This window comes from Mus caroli, chromosome 7 (assembly GCF_900094665.2).
Source record: "Mus caroli chromosome 7, CAROLI_EIJ_v1.1, whole genome shotgun sequence".
Taxonomy (NCBI): Eukaryota; Metazoa; Chordata; class Mammalia; order Rodentia; family Muridae; genus Mus; species Mus caroli.
In genome coordinates, this window is record NC_034576.1 from 46,371,307 (window position 1) to 46,386,473 (window position 15,167).

The 15,167-nt window shown below is 55.1% G+C and overlaps 1 protein-coding gene across 2 annotated transcripts in view; it reads left to right on the forward strand.

Moving 5' to 3' along the window:
* Nucleotides 1-354: 354 nt before the first annotated feature.
* Lrrc4b (leucine rich repeat containing 4B) overlaps nt 355-15,167 on the forward strand; it is a 32,949-nt gene continuing 18,136 nt past the window's right edge. Inside the window, exon 1 of one of the 2 annotated variants that reach the window (XM_029480203.1) lies at nt 355-407. The gene's annotated coding sequence lies outside the window, so the exon portion shown is untranslated. Of the gene's footprint in view, nt 408-13,259; nt 13,399-15,167 lie in introns of those variants that run through there. The other variant, XM_021168530.2, reaches the window with a different exon arrangement.

The following is a 15,167-nucleotide window of genomic DNA, read 5'->3' on the forward strand; positions in this document are numbered from 1 at the left end:
CCGCCTCTCCTGCCCTCCCTCCCCAGCTTCCCCGGCCACTCTCCCCTCAGCGCCCTCCCTCCTCCTCCTCCTCCCTTCTCCTCCTCCTCCTCCTCCTCCTCCCGCTCCCCACCAGCATCAGTATTCCGCTCGCGTCCGCGGGACTCTCGGCTGCTCTCGGCGGCTGCCGCACCGTCCGAGCGGGGGCCGGGCCGGGCCGGGGCCTGGGGGGGTGGGTGGGGGGAGCGGCGGGGCCGCGGCGGAGGCGGGCGGCGGCCAGGCTGGCAGGCGGCGAGCGCGGTGCGCGGGCGGGCGGCGGGCCGGGCGGGGGCGGAGCCGCGACCCCGAGGACGCCCCCGGCCCAGGCCCCGCGCCCCGAGCGGACCCCGCGGGGCATGCCGCCCCTCGCCGGGAGCCCGGAGCCCGCGGTGAGTCGGAGCGCGCAGCGCGCGGGGACGGGGCAGGACAGGGCTGGGGCCAGGCTAGATGGGGACGCGGAACCAGGATGGGGCCGGACGGAATGGAGACGCAGAACCGAGATGCGGGCCGGGACCTGGACCGGTGCCCCCGGCGGGGCGACCGCAGCTGGCGGGCCGGCTGCGGACAGGGGCGGGAGTCCGCTCCCCCACGCCCTCCTCCCCGCCGCCGGGGGGCGTGCGGGCGATGGGGAGGGGGAGAGGCGGGCACGGGGTTTCCTTGGTGACCGCGCCTGGCAGGAGCGGTTGCCGTGGCAACCGGGGAGAACCGGGGAGTTTGGGAAGTGAACATGGGAAAGCCAAGAGGGGGTGACTGGAGAGGGAGGCAGCTTCAGATCCCACTCCCCAGCACCGATCCTCCTCCCTCTGGCCGCAGGTCCCGCCCGTCCCTCCGCCCAGGACCCCTTTTCTTTGGACCCGTATCAGGCCCCAGGGCTGCGGTCCTTGCACGTCTCCTTGGGACCCCTGCTTACTCGGTGCTCTTCGCGAGCGGACCTCCCCAGCCACTGCCGGCCTCCCTCACACCTGTTCTTCCAAGGCCTTCTTACTGCACTTCTAATCCAAGCCATCTCTGACCCTCTCCGCGAGACGTCCCTCCATCCTGCTTCCTAGACCCAGCTTGGGCCTGCGCTCCTCTAGGCCCCATTCTCCTCCTTGCCTTGAGCTCCTAACCTTGCTAGCTGGTACCCCTTTCTCCTCAACCCAGATCTTTTAGAGGTCCCATTCTGTGATCCTTCTTTCCCCAAATATCTGTCTTCCTCGGATACTACTCGGATCCTACCCACCCCCAAAACCTCAGATTCTCCCCAGAACCCTCTACCGGCTCTCCTTTCTCCTAGCTGTCAATCCTATGCCAGAAGCCCAGGCTCTGTCCAGGGTCCCTCCCAGGTCTCCACTGTCAGCTTCTTCAGACTCCACCTCTTGGGCCAGGGGGCCAGCCAGTCTCTCCGCTAGATTCTGAGTCCCCCATGTTCTTGAGAACCATTCCCTCTCTGGGCACTCCCACCTCTGGCCCTTCCTTACCCTGCAGCCTCCGGTGACTTTCCCCTGGCTGGGGAATTCTCCCGGGGAGCACCCCAGCTGAGCAGTGGGGGAGCCTGGGGTGCCTCTCGCCCCCTCCCCAGCTGGGAGCTGCAGCCGCGCCTCCCTCTGCATCACCCATTGCTATGCGCCTCACATCGCGAGTCCAGCCGCGCAGACAGGAACTCTCGGCTCCAGCGGCAGCTGGTAGTAGCCGAGTAAGCTTCCCTCTTGGTTCAGGCAGCTCTCCTCCCTGTCCCTCTCCCAGGACCATGACCAGTCTCGACCTCCCTCCTTTGGAACATCTTCTACCTGCACTTTGCAGGTTCCTCTTCCCCTTCCGACCTGCCTGCTTTGCCCTGGGCCTTCTCTGATTCCTTCTGGTCCTCCGCCTCCTGATTATTCAAATACACACAGAAGAAGAGGAAAGCCAAAGAGAAGCTCTACGGGAGGCTGTTGGGAGACACTCAAAAGGGAGTCCAGAGAGAGGAATGGCTTCCCATACACACACACACACACACACACAAGGGTTTGTTGCACAGAAACACACACACACAGAGGGAAAAGTCATTCAAGAGATGGAAAGGGATACACATTCCCACTGAGCCCACACAGAGACCCTGAGCCACAGACTCAGGAAGCCCAAGACCCACAAACCACTCTGGTAGAGCTGGAGAATATTCTGCCATCCAGAAGCAAAGAGGAGTCCAAACCAACCCAGAGGAAAATGGAGTGTGCAAGCAACACAAACACACACACACACACACACACACACACCATGGAAGAAGTTCCCACACTTGGAATCCTGTGCTCACAGAGACCTGGAGGGAAGGACAAAGGCAGAAACCCTCATGCGCACATGCGCCCCTCAGAGACAGAGAGTGAGGCTCTGAAGCTGCCCCTGCCTTTACTGTAGAAATGAGTAACCCTGCTGTCCACACTGTTGCCGTGGACTATGACTGAAGGGAGTGTGCCAGAGGGCTGCCAGGGCTCCTCCTGATACCCCTAAGAGCACCACCAAGATCTGTCACCTCAGAGGTTAGCTGAACTGAGGCCTTAGGTGTCAAGGGTCCCTGATAGCTGGCAGCTGTGCAGAGCTCAGGCACGCCATCGGGGCCCACATGGAAGCTGCTCTCTGCAGCAGAGGATGCTCTGCTTAGCCTCTTGCATAGATAGCCTGGGTCAGGCTTGGATTTTGTTTGGCTTTTCTGCCATGGCCTCCTGCCCCCAGCTCAGCATCCACTTCACAGTGCCCTTCTCTACCAGGGCTTCTGTGGCAAGGTGTCACCTCGCCTCCACCTATCTGCTTTTTCCAGGGGCTGACCTGTCATTCTCAGTCCAGGATTGCCCTGGATTCCTGTCAGCCTTTTCTAGTGGCAGCTTTGGGAGAAGACCCCATTTCTACTCCCTTCCCTGGGTCTCCCCTATCTCTGCCTGGTTCCTGAGGCCTATGGTTCCCTGTATTTGGCTAGAAGGATGGTGCCCCTAGGATCCCAGCATTCATTTGTCCATGGCAACTCAAGCAAGGCTACACAGTGAGAATCTGTCCCTCCCCCAACAACAGGTGTCCACAGAGCAAGAAAGGGGCATGGTGGGGTAGGAAGCAAAACAACAGGAAAATGCAGTCACCTCCCGCAGCACCTGTGCCAATGGCAGAAAAAGTCCCCTAACTGAAGAAGAACCCACATACAGATACCCAAGGTTGGAGTCTACCTGGAACCTTGCAAGAAGCCACCGTGTCATGCATGGCTTATCTTCCTCCACTGACCATCACTAGGGCCCCATCTGCATAGCCAACTGTTTCATTGTCTATGTCTGCTCACTGCCAGAGTCATGCTCTGGGGCTTAGAGGGCAACTGTGTCCTTTGGGTAGGATTGGAGAACAGGGAGCCTTGGGGACACTAAAAAATGATCACTTGGTCTCAACTCCAGGTCAGGGGCAGATGTTGGCCCCTTGGTGAAGTGACCATGACCAGCTGATAGTAGATCTTCATGTTCTCCCTGGACCCCTGCAGGGAGCATAAGCTTGTGTCTGAGTTGCAGGACTCCCCCCTTCATTCTAGGAAGACGCCTCTGCCTCTGTCCCTGGTCCTGAGGCTGAGATGGTTTTGCCAGACAGAGGGTGGCAAGAGAGTAGCTCCAGTGGCAGGATGCCTCTTGTTGCCTGGAAACACATAGTAGGCTGTTGTCATGGTATGTGGGAGGGGGGAGGGCTTGCAAAGGCCTAGAGATGGCCAGGGAGGGGCCTGCATTAGGGCAGGCAGGAGCCCATCCTGGAGGATGCTGACTGTGAAGTTGTGGGGTTTGAGCAAGTTAAGATGAGCAAGAGGTGAACAAGGGAAAGAGGTGAGCCTCAGACCATGGCAGGTCCCAGCATTATAAGCTTGGTTCCAGAGCCCTTGTCTAGTCTCTCCGAGGAAGGTGGGAAGCTACAGGGAAGGGTGAGGCACTGGGAGGCGGGACAGAAGAGAGCTGTCCTGGTCTTGCCTAGAAAACTCCAAGACACAAGCCTAGTGCAGTCATAGCAGCTTTCGTGGGAGATCCAACCTACGAGCCAGCCTAAGCCAAGACTGTGTGGGGATTCCTTCCCGTCCTGTAGTAAGTCACCCTAGCAGGGAGGCACAGACACCACATCCAGACTGACAGGAGAAACTGTGGCCCATAGGTATGAAGTACCCTGTCCAAGGTCAAGTATTGTATACAGAAGGCCCCAGCCATTCTGTAGACTGCCATGCAGACCAGGAGCCTCTGCTGTACACAGCACAACTGAGGCCTAGCATTGGGAATGTAACTAGGATGTTAAAAGAAATCAAGAGTCTCAGCCTGTCCTCGTGACACAGACTTGTCATCTCAGCTACTTGGGAGGCAGAGGCCAGCCTGGCTATATAAGAGAAACCCTGTCTCAAAAAAAAAAAAAAAAAAAAAAAAAAAAAAACAGTGATTAAGAGTACTTCTTGTGGTTGCAAAGGACCTAGGTTCAAATCCCAGTCCCCACATGGAGGTTTACCATCTCTTTGGGTACCAAGCACAGACACACACGTGAGCAAAACATCCGTATGCATAAAACAGTAAAAATAAATCTTAAAAAAAAAAAAAAAGAGGATTGTAGCATGGTTCAGAGGTAGATCTGCTGCCTAGAATTCCCAGTGAGGGGCTGGGATGTGGCTCAGTGGTACACCCCCTGTCTAGAATCCTCCAATAAGGCACTAGGGGCTAGGCTCAGGGGTAGATCTGCTGACTAGAGTCTCTCAGGGAGGGGGCTGGGGGCGTGGCTCAGTGGTAGGGCTCTCTGTGTAGAATTCTCCAATAAGTCACTAGGGGCGTGGCTCAGAGGTAGAGTTTTGCCTAGAGTCTCCCAGTCGGGTCATGACTCAACAGTAGAATTTCCAACCAGAATCTACCAGTGAAAGAAACTGGGGCAAGAAGCCCTAGTTCCATCCAATCCTTAGTACTTTATCTTTTTTTAAGATTTATGTGTGTTTGTTTTGCCAGCATATATGTTACTGTACCACATGCATATCTGGTGCCTGAGAAGCTAGAAAAGAACACTGAATCTCTGGAACTGATTTATAGAACTTTGGGAGCCGCCTGTGAGTACTGGAAACTGTATAGGGTCCAGTACAAGGGCGGCAAGTACTCTTAACCGCTGAACCCATCTCTCCAGCCCTCCTTAGGACTTTACGATTTTTTAAAATGATTACGAGTATTGGGTTACTGGGGGTGTGCACATGCATGGTGCGCGCGTAGAGGTCAGAAGACAGCTGGTATGTATCTTTTCTCTCTTTCCCCCACGTGGGTTCCAGGATGGAACTCAGTTCCTCAGGTTTGGTAACAGATGCCCTCCCTCACCTGCTAAGCCACCTCACCAGCCCATGTCACAGCACTTAAAACAAGAAAGTGTTTCATAACGTGGGACTCTCCGTCTCTAGAAGCCCCAGGAGGACTGGGGGTTCCGGGCTGACTCGGGCTTTGACAATAAGTGTATTGGGAGTCTGTTTGTGGGAAGGAGACCTGGACTATGGCCCTAGGGGATCCACTCTCCAACATATGAACATCTCTGATCAAGTCAGAAATGATGGAGTTCTTTATGGGGTAGAGGCTGAGTCATGGAATAGGAGAAAGCTTATACTTCTGCCCCAGCAAGAATAAATTGTCACTTTTTCCAAGAGTCTGAGACAAGAAGGTTGTCATGAGTTTGAGGTCAGCCTGGGCCATCTTGTCTCAAAAAAAAAAACTAAATAAAGAAATAGATATGAATGGTACATTTGAATGTAGCCATCACTGGGGGTCCTGTACTGTGCCTGTCTTCCTTTGTATTACCTTTGTAGACTAGGGTGGGGATGGTCATTGAAGAGCTAGAGAAGTGTGGGCTCCCTCCATCCTTCCTGCTAGGAGACAGTCTGGGAGATGGAGAAGGGTGGTAGTTTCTTACAGAAAGGTTTTATCAGAGCTCATTGAAGAAGTGGGATGTCCCCCATGAACAGGTAAGGCTTTGGCAATCCCTTTCCAAGGCCGCATGGCTAGTCATGGTTAGCAGGTTAAGTTCAAACACAGCTGACACTAAGTTACAGCCTTTTGTTGCCCTGGACAGGGTGAGGCAGAGGGTTCACTGTTCCTAGCATGGACAGAGGGAGGCACAGAGCCTCTGGCTGCCACACAGAACCCTCATCCTCTGAGCCTGCTCACAAAGGAGCCCCAGGGAAGCATGGATGCTCATGTGTGTCTGGGCAAGTCTGTTGTGTTTCCTGTGACTTTAGGATTTTCACTATGGCCTTTGGTTTTCTCCTTTTGAGACAAGGTTTCAAATGTAGCTCAAGTTTGCCTCGAACTCACAGCAGTCCTTCTGCCTGTCTACCAAACGCTGAGATGCTAGGTATAAGACACCACACTCAGCTGCTAGAGCATCCTTTGTTTCCCAGAAACAGACACAGAGCCTTCTCCAGAGGGTGTCCAGGACCACCTGCCCAAGCTTCAGTAAACACCATTTCGATGTCCTCTATTGCCGGCTTCCAGTGTAAGTGTTTCCTCGCTATCGCAAGGAACGGGGGTCTGGAAGCCGTGGTTCTACCAGAAGAGCCCACTTGTGTGTGGTTGTCCATTAGGACCACATTAACCTCAGGCCTCAGAATACTCTTCTGTGAAATGGGCTGCCATGGCTCTGCCACACAGGTTTCTGGTAGGACTAGATCTCCCCACACAAGAGCCCTGTAGGAGATAATGTCCTATCATGCTATGGGAACTGATACAGAGGCGGCTCCAGCCAGGGCTGGGGTTGGCCACGCCAAGCCACATTTCCTGGTACCACTTGTGGCCACTAACATTTAAATCCTTGTCAAGTGAATGGCCCACAGAAGGTTGAGGCAGAAGAGTTTTAGGTGGAAGCCTGTAGTCACAGTTGCCAGCTGGGGAGGGCTCGGTGGCCAGCTGTGGCTAGTGGCTATCAAGTTCTATCATGTAGTCAGGACATTTCTCCGGAGCTCTATTGGGCAGGGCCATGTTAGAGTTTCATAGTCGTCCTGCCCTGTAGCTGGTGGGTCCCTGCTGTGCCGCTGTGTCCCATCTCTAACCTCTCAGCTCTCTGTTACATAATACTGCTGGTTCATGCCCATTGCTCCGTAGGGGCAGCAGGGAATGCCAGCAAGGACAGATTGATGGCAGCACAGGACAAGAGCCTATCACTTTTTTTTTTTCCTTATTGCTATTCTTTTGAGACAGCAACTCAGGATGGCTTTAAACTCCTTGTGCAGCCCAGGATGACCTTGAACTCCTGATCCCCCTGCCTCTACCTCCCGAGTGCTGAGATGAGAGTTGTGTATTGCATGCCTGGTTTATTCAGTGCTAGGGATGGAAGAGAGCACTGGGTGAATGCTAGGTAAGCTCTCTACCAACTGAGCCATACTCCCAGCCTGTGTGATTGATCTTATTTAGAGGAGGTTGAGACAGGATCCTGCTGTACAATCCCGATTGGCCTGGAACTTAGAGCAGTCCTCCTGTCTCCACCTCCTAAGTGCCAAAGCCACGGGCTTGAACCATCAAACTCAGGCTTCATCCTCTGCTTCAGAGTCTCCTGCCCTCTGCTGGGCTGTGTGTACCCACGGCCTGGCAGGACTGCAAAGGCTGGGCTATGCACTCAGGGCCTGTCTCTGACTTCACCCAGCTGCCTGCCCTGTGCATCTCCCTTCATGGCTTTCAGGCCAGTAAAGGAGCAGGGTCCTCCTCTTCCTCACCTCCTCTGCCTCTGGGTTTGATGGTTTTGCCTGTTTGTGTCTTTTCATTCTTCCTGCTTCCTGTCACCTCACTCCAGCCACAACCTTTGCTCCCCCAGCCTCCAGCCCCAGCCTCCACCCTCCCAGCCTCCACTCCCCCAGCCTCCACTTCCCCATACTCCATCCCTCCCCAGCCTCTATTCCTCCTCAGCTTCCAGCCCCCCAGCCTCCACTCCCCCAGCTTCCACCCTGCCACCTCCCACCACCCCCCCAGATCCTACCCCCCAGACTCCACTCCCCCAGTCTCCATCCCCCAGACTCACACCCCAGACTCCACACCCCAGACTCCACCCCCAGACTCCACCCCTCCAGATTCCACCCCCCAGACACCACTCTGGCTTCTCCACTCCAGGCAGAAGAGATGGGTTTTTGGCTTCCATGGCTCAATTACCCTGTCCCTGGCTGTTCCCAGTAGCCTGCTGGCTAGAGGAGACCCCTCCTGCACACTTGTGACCCCCACCTTGGCTCACACTCATGTGTTCTCTGGCCTGAGGTTGCTCAGTAGTGTGTGCCCAGCTGCCAGCATAAGAGCAGAGGTTGGGACTGTGAGCCTGCATTTGGGGACCTGATCCCTGTCACCTTCTAGTGGGAGACAGACAGCCAAGAGGCCAGGAAGTGGCTACATAGAGATTTGGTGACATGTCACCAGAACAGAGACCAGATTTGGGGGAGATGCATAGACCAAGAAGGAGAGAAGCCAAGCCCATCCCTAGGAATGTCCTGAGAGGCCACCATGGTGTGCCTGTGACACTGGCTGTGCTGGGGGACACCTGAGTAGCCCTGGGCACTCAGGTCACTGCTCTGCCCTTTTCTCAAGGACTCTCTACTCGATGGTGACAGGACATCAATGCTGGGGCTATGTGTTCACTCTTATTCTGAAAGCCCTGGGGACATGCACAGGCAGAGGGACACCTCTGCACTTATTTCTTTCCACCCGGAGCCTACACCACCTGCCCCCCTCTCCCAGCCTTGCTTATGACTACTGTCCAGGAAGAAGGAAGTCCTCAGCTATGGAACTGTGGAGCCTCTCCTCTGCCCAGAGTTGTGGAAGTCCTCCTTTAGCTCTGACCGCCACCCCTCTCACTACCTACCATGCAGCAGGCAGTTCCCTTTCTTGTCCTCACCTGATGAACTTGCTCAGGCACAGGAGTGTGGCCAACAGGAATGCTTTCTGCCTCCCATTTCTCCTCACCCCACCTCCCCTGGGTCCCCTGAGTTTCCGATCTGCCATCTGCCTGAATCCTCTCAGGCACCGTGCCCAAGATGTATCTATCCCTGAGCCGAGCTGGGTGAGCATCATTGTCAGAGGGCTTAGCATCTTGCTTGAGCACCTGGACCCTGGGGGTCTCCGGCCTCTGTCCTCGGCCGCACTCCAGCCCACTCAGCTGTCTGGCTTCTCCATTCTTCAGGCTCTGCACATTCAAGGCCGTTGCCCTAGGCAGTCCTGTCTGGCCGCAGCCAGTGTCTCTGACTCCTCTGCATCAGCATCTGAACCTGAGAGTGGGGCCTTGGCTGAACCTTCCAGGGGCCTGAGGAGTGTTCTGTGTTGGGTGCCCTGGGGCTAGGACAGAGGGACAGGGCTGTAGCTGACTACTGGTTGGCTACTTAGCCAGCTATCCCACAGTGACCTCTGTAAGACTTATCACTGTGGTCCCTGGAGTCCTATGAATGACTCCTAGAGGCTATGAGTGTGTGTGTGTGTGTGTGTGTGTGTGTGTGTGTGTGTGTGTGTGTCCTGGTTTTTCTTTTTTTAAAAAACAGTTATTTATAGTTTTGTGTGCGTATGTGCGTGTGGTCAGAGGACAACTTGCAGGATCTGTTCTCTCCCCACATCAAACTCAGATCCTCTGGCTTGGCTGCAGGCAGTTTACCCACTAAGCCAGCTCATCTTGTTTTTCAACAGGGTCTCTCATTGGCCCAGAGCTCACCTATATGGCTGGACTGGCTAGCTGGCAAGCCCAGGGATCCTGCTTCCTTCTTTCTCCTCCTCCTCTCCCCCTCCCCCTCCCCCTCCTCTTCCTCCTCCAAGTCTAGCTTGCCTACATTGCTTCTGGTGACTGAACTCAAGCAAGCATTTTATCCAAGGAGCACTCATCCCAGATAGATAGATAGATAGATAGATAGATAGATAGATAGATAGATAGATAGATAGAGGCTGGAAAGATGGCTCAGCGGTTAAGAGCACTGACTGCTCTTGCAGAGGTCCTGAGTTCAATTCCCAGCAACCACATGGTGGCTCACAACCATCTGTAATGAGATCTGATGCCCTCTTCTGATGTGTCTGATGACAGCTACAGTGTACTCATATACATAAAATAAATAAATCTTTAAAAAGATAGATAGATATGTGTGTATGCATGTATGTATGTATGTATTGGCAGTACTTGCAATGAACCTTGGGCTTTTTTGCAGACTAGGCAAAAACTCTACTACACCCCCAACCCCTCACTGGGGATCTAGATGCATGCTTTACTGCTGAGCTACACCCCCAACCCACTTTTTCTTTAGAGACAGAATCTTATTAAGTTGCCCAGGCTGGCCTTGAACTTGCCATCCTTCTACTTAGCCTCTGCATAGCAGGGATAACAAGTCTGTGCCTCTATGCCTATCCTCTTTCCTAACTCTATATTGGACCTTGAGCCAGTGTCTAAACCTATCTGTGAAATGGGGCGTGCCAGCAGTTCTTAGAGGGCTGCTGCCCAGAGAGCAGCTTTTTCCTCAGGAACCACTGCATAAGGGTGTGGTATCCATGCTGGTAATAGAGTCAAGCTGTGTGCTGTGAGCCTGCTCCAGTGCAACCCGAGCCTGGAACTGGTGCAGGTGCACACTCAGAAAGAGCAGCTAGCCCGCTCTCTGCACCAGTTTGGCCAGTGTATAGCTCCATGAGCAGGTTCTGGTTCCAAGCAAAGATGAGACTCCCCTAGTGACAGATTAGTTTAGTTAAAGGGGCACCTAGCAACGCACTGGGATGGAGCCAGCCAGATGGGACTGTGGCAAAGAGGGACGGAGGAGGACCTGAGACACAGGTGTCCAGTGAAAGGCAGTGACCTCCTAGGGTGGAGACCTCAGGTGAAGGGATGTTCCAGACTTGGGCAGCTCTTAGCGTGTGCCCGGACTGGGTGCCAGTGCATCTGTGAGAAGAGGCAGAGATGGATCCTAACAGCGCAGGTGTGAGGCCAGGCATCCATACAGTGTGTCCATTCTTCCCCTCACCTGGCATTCCCTGAGCCTACCAGGATCTGTCACAGGTTTCAACACCAAACAGAAACCAAAGGCGATGAGACCCCACTCTTGGGGAAAGTGAATTCCAGTAGCTATGGTCTGAGAGGTTAGGTGACCCGAGGGAGAAAGAACCAGGCATCATTCAGTGAGAGCGGTGTCAGAGGGATACAGGCAGAGTGAAGAACAACCGCAAAGCCTCGCCCTCAGCCCCAGGCTGGTGCTCCGCACTCCTAGGAGGGAGGTCAGAGCAGAGGCTGACTGAGGAGTGAGGTTTTTAACCTTTATCGGTGTGATTCAGAAGTTGCTAGAGGGCCCTGAGCAGCAAAGGGAGGGATCTGGCTGGTCACTTGAGGGACCAGACACACTATGGAACAGAGTCCAGGCAGGAGTGAAGTGATGGCCAGGTCAGGAGCTAGCTGAGCATGAGCTGAGACAGGACAGCCTGTGTTCAGAACTCTTCCAACCTCCAGCCACTATGGCAGGCAGCCTGTACTACCCTCCTCACAGTGAAGGACACCAGAACTCAGAAACTGAGGCCATATGGCAAGGAGGCAGATTCAGAAATCCAGCTCAGCCCCTTCCCAGAGCTCTAACTAGCACTACTTGCATTTGTGTGTCATGGTATGCTGAGCCTTGTACCCATTCGTAAGCACTTGGCATATGCTTCAGTGCCTGGCACATAGTGGGGGCTTCATAAATAGGTTTTAGATAGAGTAAGTGGAAAAGGGAGGGGTGATAGATGGGCAGATATAAAGAGGTAGAAGGATGGATGGATGGATGGATGGATGGATGGATGGATGGATACATAAAGGGATGGGTAGAGACATAAATGGATGAACAGATAAATCAATAAATGGATGGCTGATGGATGGATAAAGAATGGAGAGATGGCTAAAGGGATGGATGAATAGGTATGAGGATAAGGGAATTTATGAATGGATGGATGGGTAGCAGAAGAGATGGATGCATGGATAAAGGGTTGGATGGACAAGGAAAGAAATAGGTAAATGGAAGGATAGATATATAGATAAGAGGATGGATAGATGAGTAGAGGGTGGATACATAGATGGACAGATGGATGGATGAATGGATATTGGATGGAGGAGTGGGTTGATGGGTAGATATAGAGATGACTGTATGGGTATATGGATAGATAGATGAATGGCTGTATGGACAGATAGAAGGAAGAATGGATAGATAAAGGGATACATTAAGTGAATAAGCAAAGTGTAGCTTCACAGCCTGTTCTGCAGAGGGCACCAGGAGGTGGGTATTAGTCTGTGGCTGGGGGGGTTGGCATCAGGGGTAGCTTTCTTTGTGGCAAGAATGAGTGCTGGTCTCAGCTGAAAGGTTGATGGTGACATGGGCCTAAGTTGGCTGGCATAGGTTGGCTGGAATACTGGAATGGGGTTGAATCAGTAGCTGCATGAGGTAGTGGGGGGACCTAGAGCAGATGCAGGAGTGCCAGGATGGACCCTGAGGATGTAGGAGGGATGTCTTGGTCCAGCGGCATGGAGTCCATGCTGCCCAGCCTGGTTCTGCAGCCGAGGCTGCTCTGTGTGTGTGTGTGTGTGTGTGTGTGTGTGTGTGTGTGTGTGTGTGCCATGAGGCTCTAGCTTGGCACAGTCCAAACCCCTCTCCCCTGGCAGCACAGCCGACAACCTTCCTCCCCCGCTTCCCCCGACCTTCCCTGACTGCCCAGAACCAACGGGTTAATTAGATAACGGAGCCTTTGATTAGCGGGGGAGGGGGAGGCCACCCCCTGGCCGAGCTAGCTGGGAGGGGGGAGTTGAGTGAGGGTGGAGGGAAGGAGGGAGGGAGCGCCCTCCCCGCTGGAAGGAGAGAAAGAAGGAGGGAGGGGGCGGGGAGGGAGCGAGCTGGGCTCTGCACTGCCGTGTGACTAGAAATTGTAATCGCAGAGAAAGGGAGCAAGGCAGAGCTGGGAGAGAGGCGAGGAGGCAGGCCCCAGGACAGACAGACGGACAGTGGGAACCTGATTGAGCCAGGCTCCCAGCAATGACAGAGTGACAGGGACAGTGGAGGAGGAGGACAGACCGACAAGGGGTCTGGTGGTCCTTGGGGAGACAAGACAGAGTCGGGGAGCTGGGGAGAGGGGCAGAGGCTGTGTCTGTGAGTGAAGAGAAAGGAAGCTGGTGTTGGGGGGAGTAAAGTGGGGGGCACAGGACCACAGGAGGCAAGGTCTTGCTCGTGTGGTGGCCAAGAGAAGAAGGCCAGGCTCCCCTAGAGGGTGGGGAGGGCGACAGACGGGGGGGGGGGTGCAGGGAGACCCAAGAAGCCCCTGCGCCCCCCCCCCTCAGCACAAGCTCAACGGGAAGCAGTAGGAAGCTGGGGTGGCAGGGCCCCGGGCAACTGCAGGCATGTGGAGGGGGGGCCTGGGGCACAGAGAGAAGGCCATCGGAAGCCAAGCCGCCAGGGTGAGTGTCCCTCAGTGTGTGTGCTCTGGGAGCGGGGAGACAAGGACAAGGAGATGGTGGTGGCAGGAGAGGCGGGAGGGGAGGGAGGGGAGCTGCTACTGCAGAAGCCTCGACGGGGTGTGCACTGGCAGCCTTGGTGGGGGAGGAGACCCGGGCGCTGGCCTGGGGGGATGGTGGGCTCGGTGAGCACAGACCCTTGGCTGGTCGTTGCCAGAGTATCAGGAAGTGGGGATCGTGGAACCGAGTGGACTGAGGAGAAAGCTCCCTGGCCACATGTGTGGGAACAAAGGCCCACCGGCCCCTGCCGAGGCAGGCTAGTGAAGGCAGCGTGTGGTGGCCAGCACTGAGGCAAGGGGGGGGGGCCTCTGTCTCTCTGTCTTTCTGTCTATCTCTGGGTCTCTGCTTTACTCCTCGTGCCTCCGCTTCTCTGATCCTGTCAGTCTCTGCTCCTGGGTCCATCTCTCCATCTCCGTCTTTTTGTCTTTTTCTCTGTTTCTGCCTCTCTGTCATGGTCTCTGTCCCTTAGCCTCTGTCTATCTCTGTGCCGGTTTTTGTCTTTGTCTTTTTCCCCCCTTTTCTATCTTTGTCTCTGTTTCCGTGCCTCTCACCATCTCTGTCATTTCCTCTTGGTCTGTCTCTCTGTCTCCATCTCTGTTTCTCTTTATCTCTGTCTCCATCTCTGTCTCCATTTCCAGCCCTGCCTTCACACACTTGCTCCAATACACAGCGGCGGCACACATATTTCTATCTGGGTTAAAATCTTGGAGGCTACAAGAGTGTGTGTGTGTGTGTGTGTGTGTGTGTGTGTGTGTGTGTGTGTGTGCACGCGCGCGTGCGCGCGCTCCTGCGCACCTGCATGGGGGGCAGGCAGCCCTGTGTCCATGGATTAGAGAGGCCGTGTGTGAGGGTGTGTCTGTCTCTGCTGTTTGTGTGAGTGGGTGGGTGATCATGTTTATGGGGACCCCTTTCCCCCTACTGCCCCCCCCCGTTTTGGGGACTCTATGTGTGTGAGCACTCAGGGGTGCCATGTGGAGGGACCATTGGGAGCCAGAGGGTAAGTCCTGAGGCCAAACCCCCTCTGCCACCCAGTGGGCCTTGACAAGGCACAAAATCCAGCAGCTTCCGCCCTCCACAGGCAGGAGCGGCTGATGCATAGGAAGGGCGCCTGCTGTGCTGGCTGCAGTCACTGTCCTATCTGCGCGCCATTTGGTTAGCCTGAGTCCCTCCCCCCTGGGACTCAGGAAAACAGGGGACAGGCTGGGGGGGGGGTGTGTACAATGACCCTAAATTCCTGTGTCCCAGACACAGACATGGGGGTCCCTACTGCCCCATCCCCACTCCATCAGCTCCTCAGCCCTGTCCTGCGACAGCCGCTGGCACGGGTCCCGCCACAGGCTGTGTTCCCTCGGAGCACCTGCAATCTTGAGGCCCATGGGCACTGCTATAGTCTCCAACTGGGCCACCACAGGGTGGGGGCACCCCAACAGCCTCCCACCTCCTGTCAGAAACCCTCTAGGACAGGACAGGGCCTGAGTGGAGTGAGGGATGACCCCAGGGTGGGCAGAAGAGAATACAGAGATGGGCCTTCATGTCTGGTGCCCATACACCTAGATGGAGACCTGCAGGGAGGAATGGAGGGATGGGACGCTGCCTCCCAGGGGACCTGCAACCTGCTTGATGTGTGATGGGAGTTGATCAGTGTTGCTTTTCACCCAGGCAGAGCCTTTGCCTCATTGTCTACCTGTCCCTCTATCTCTACATACTTACCT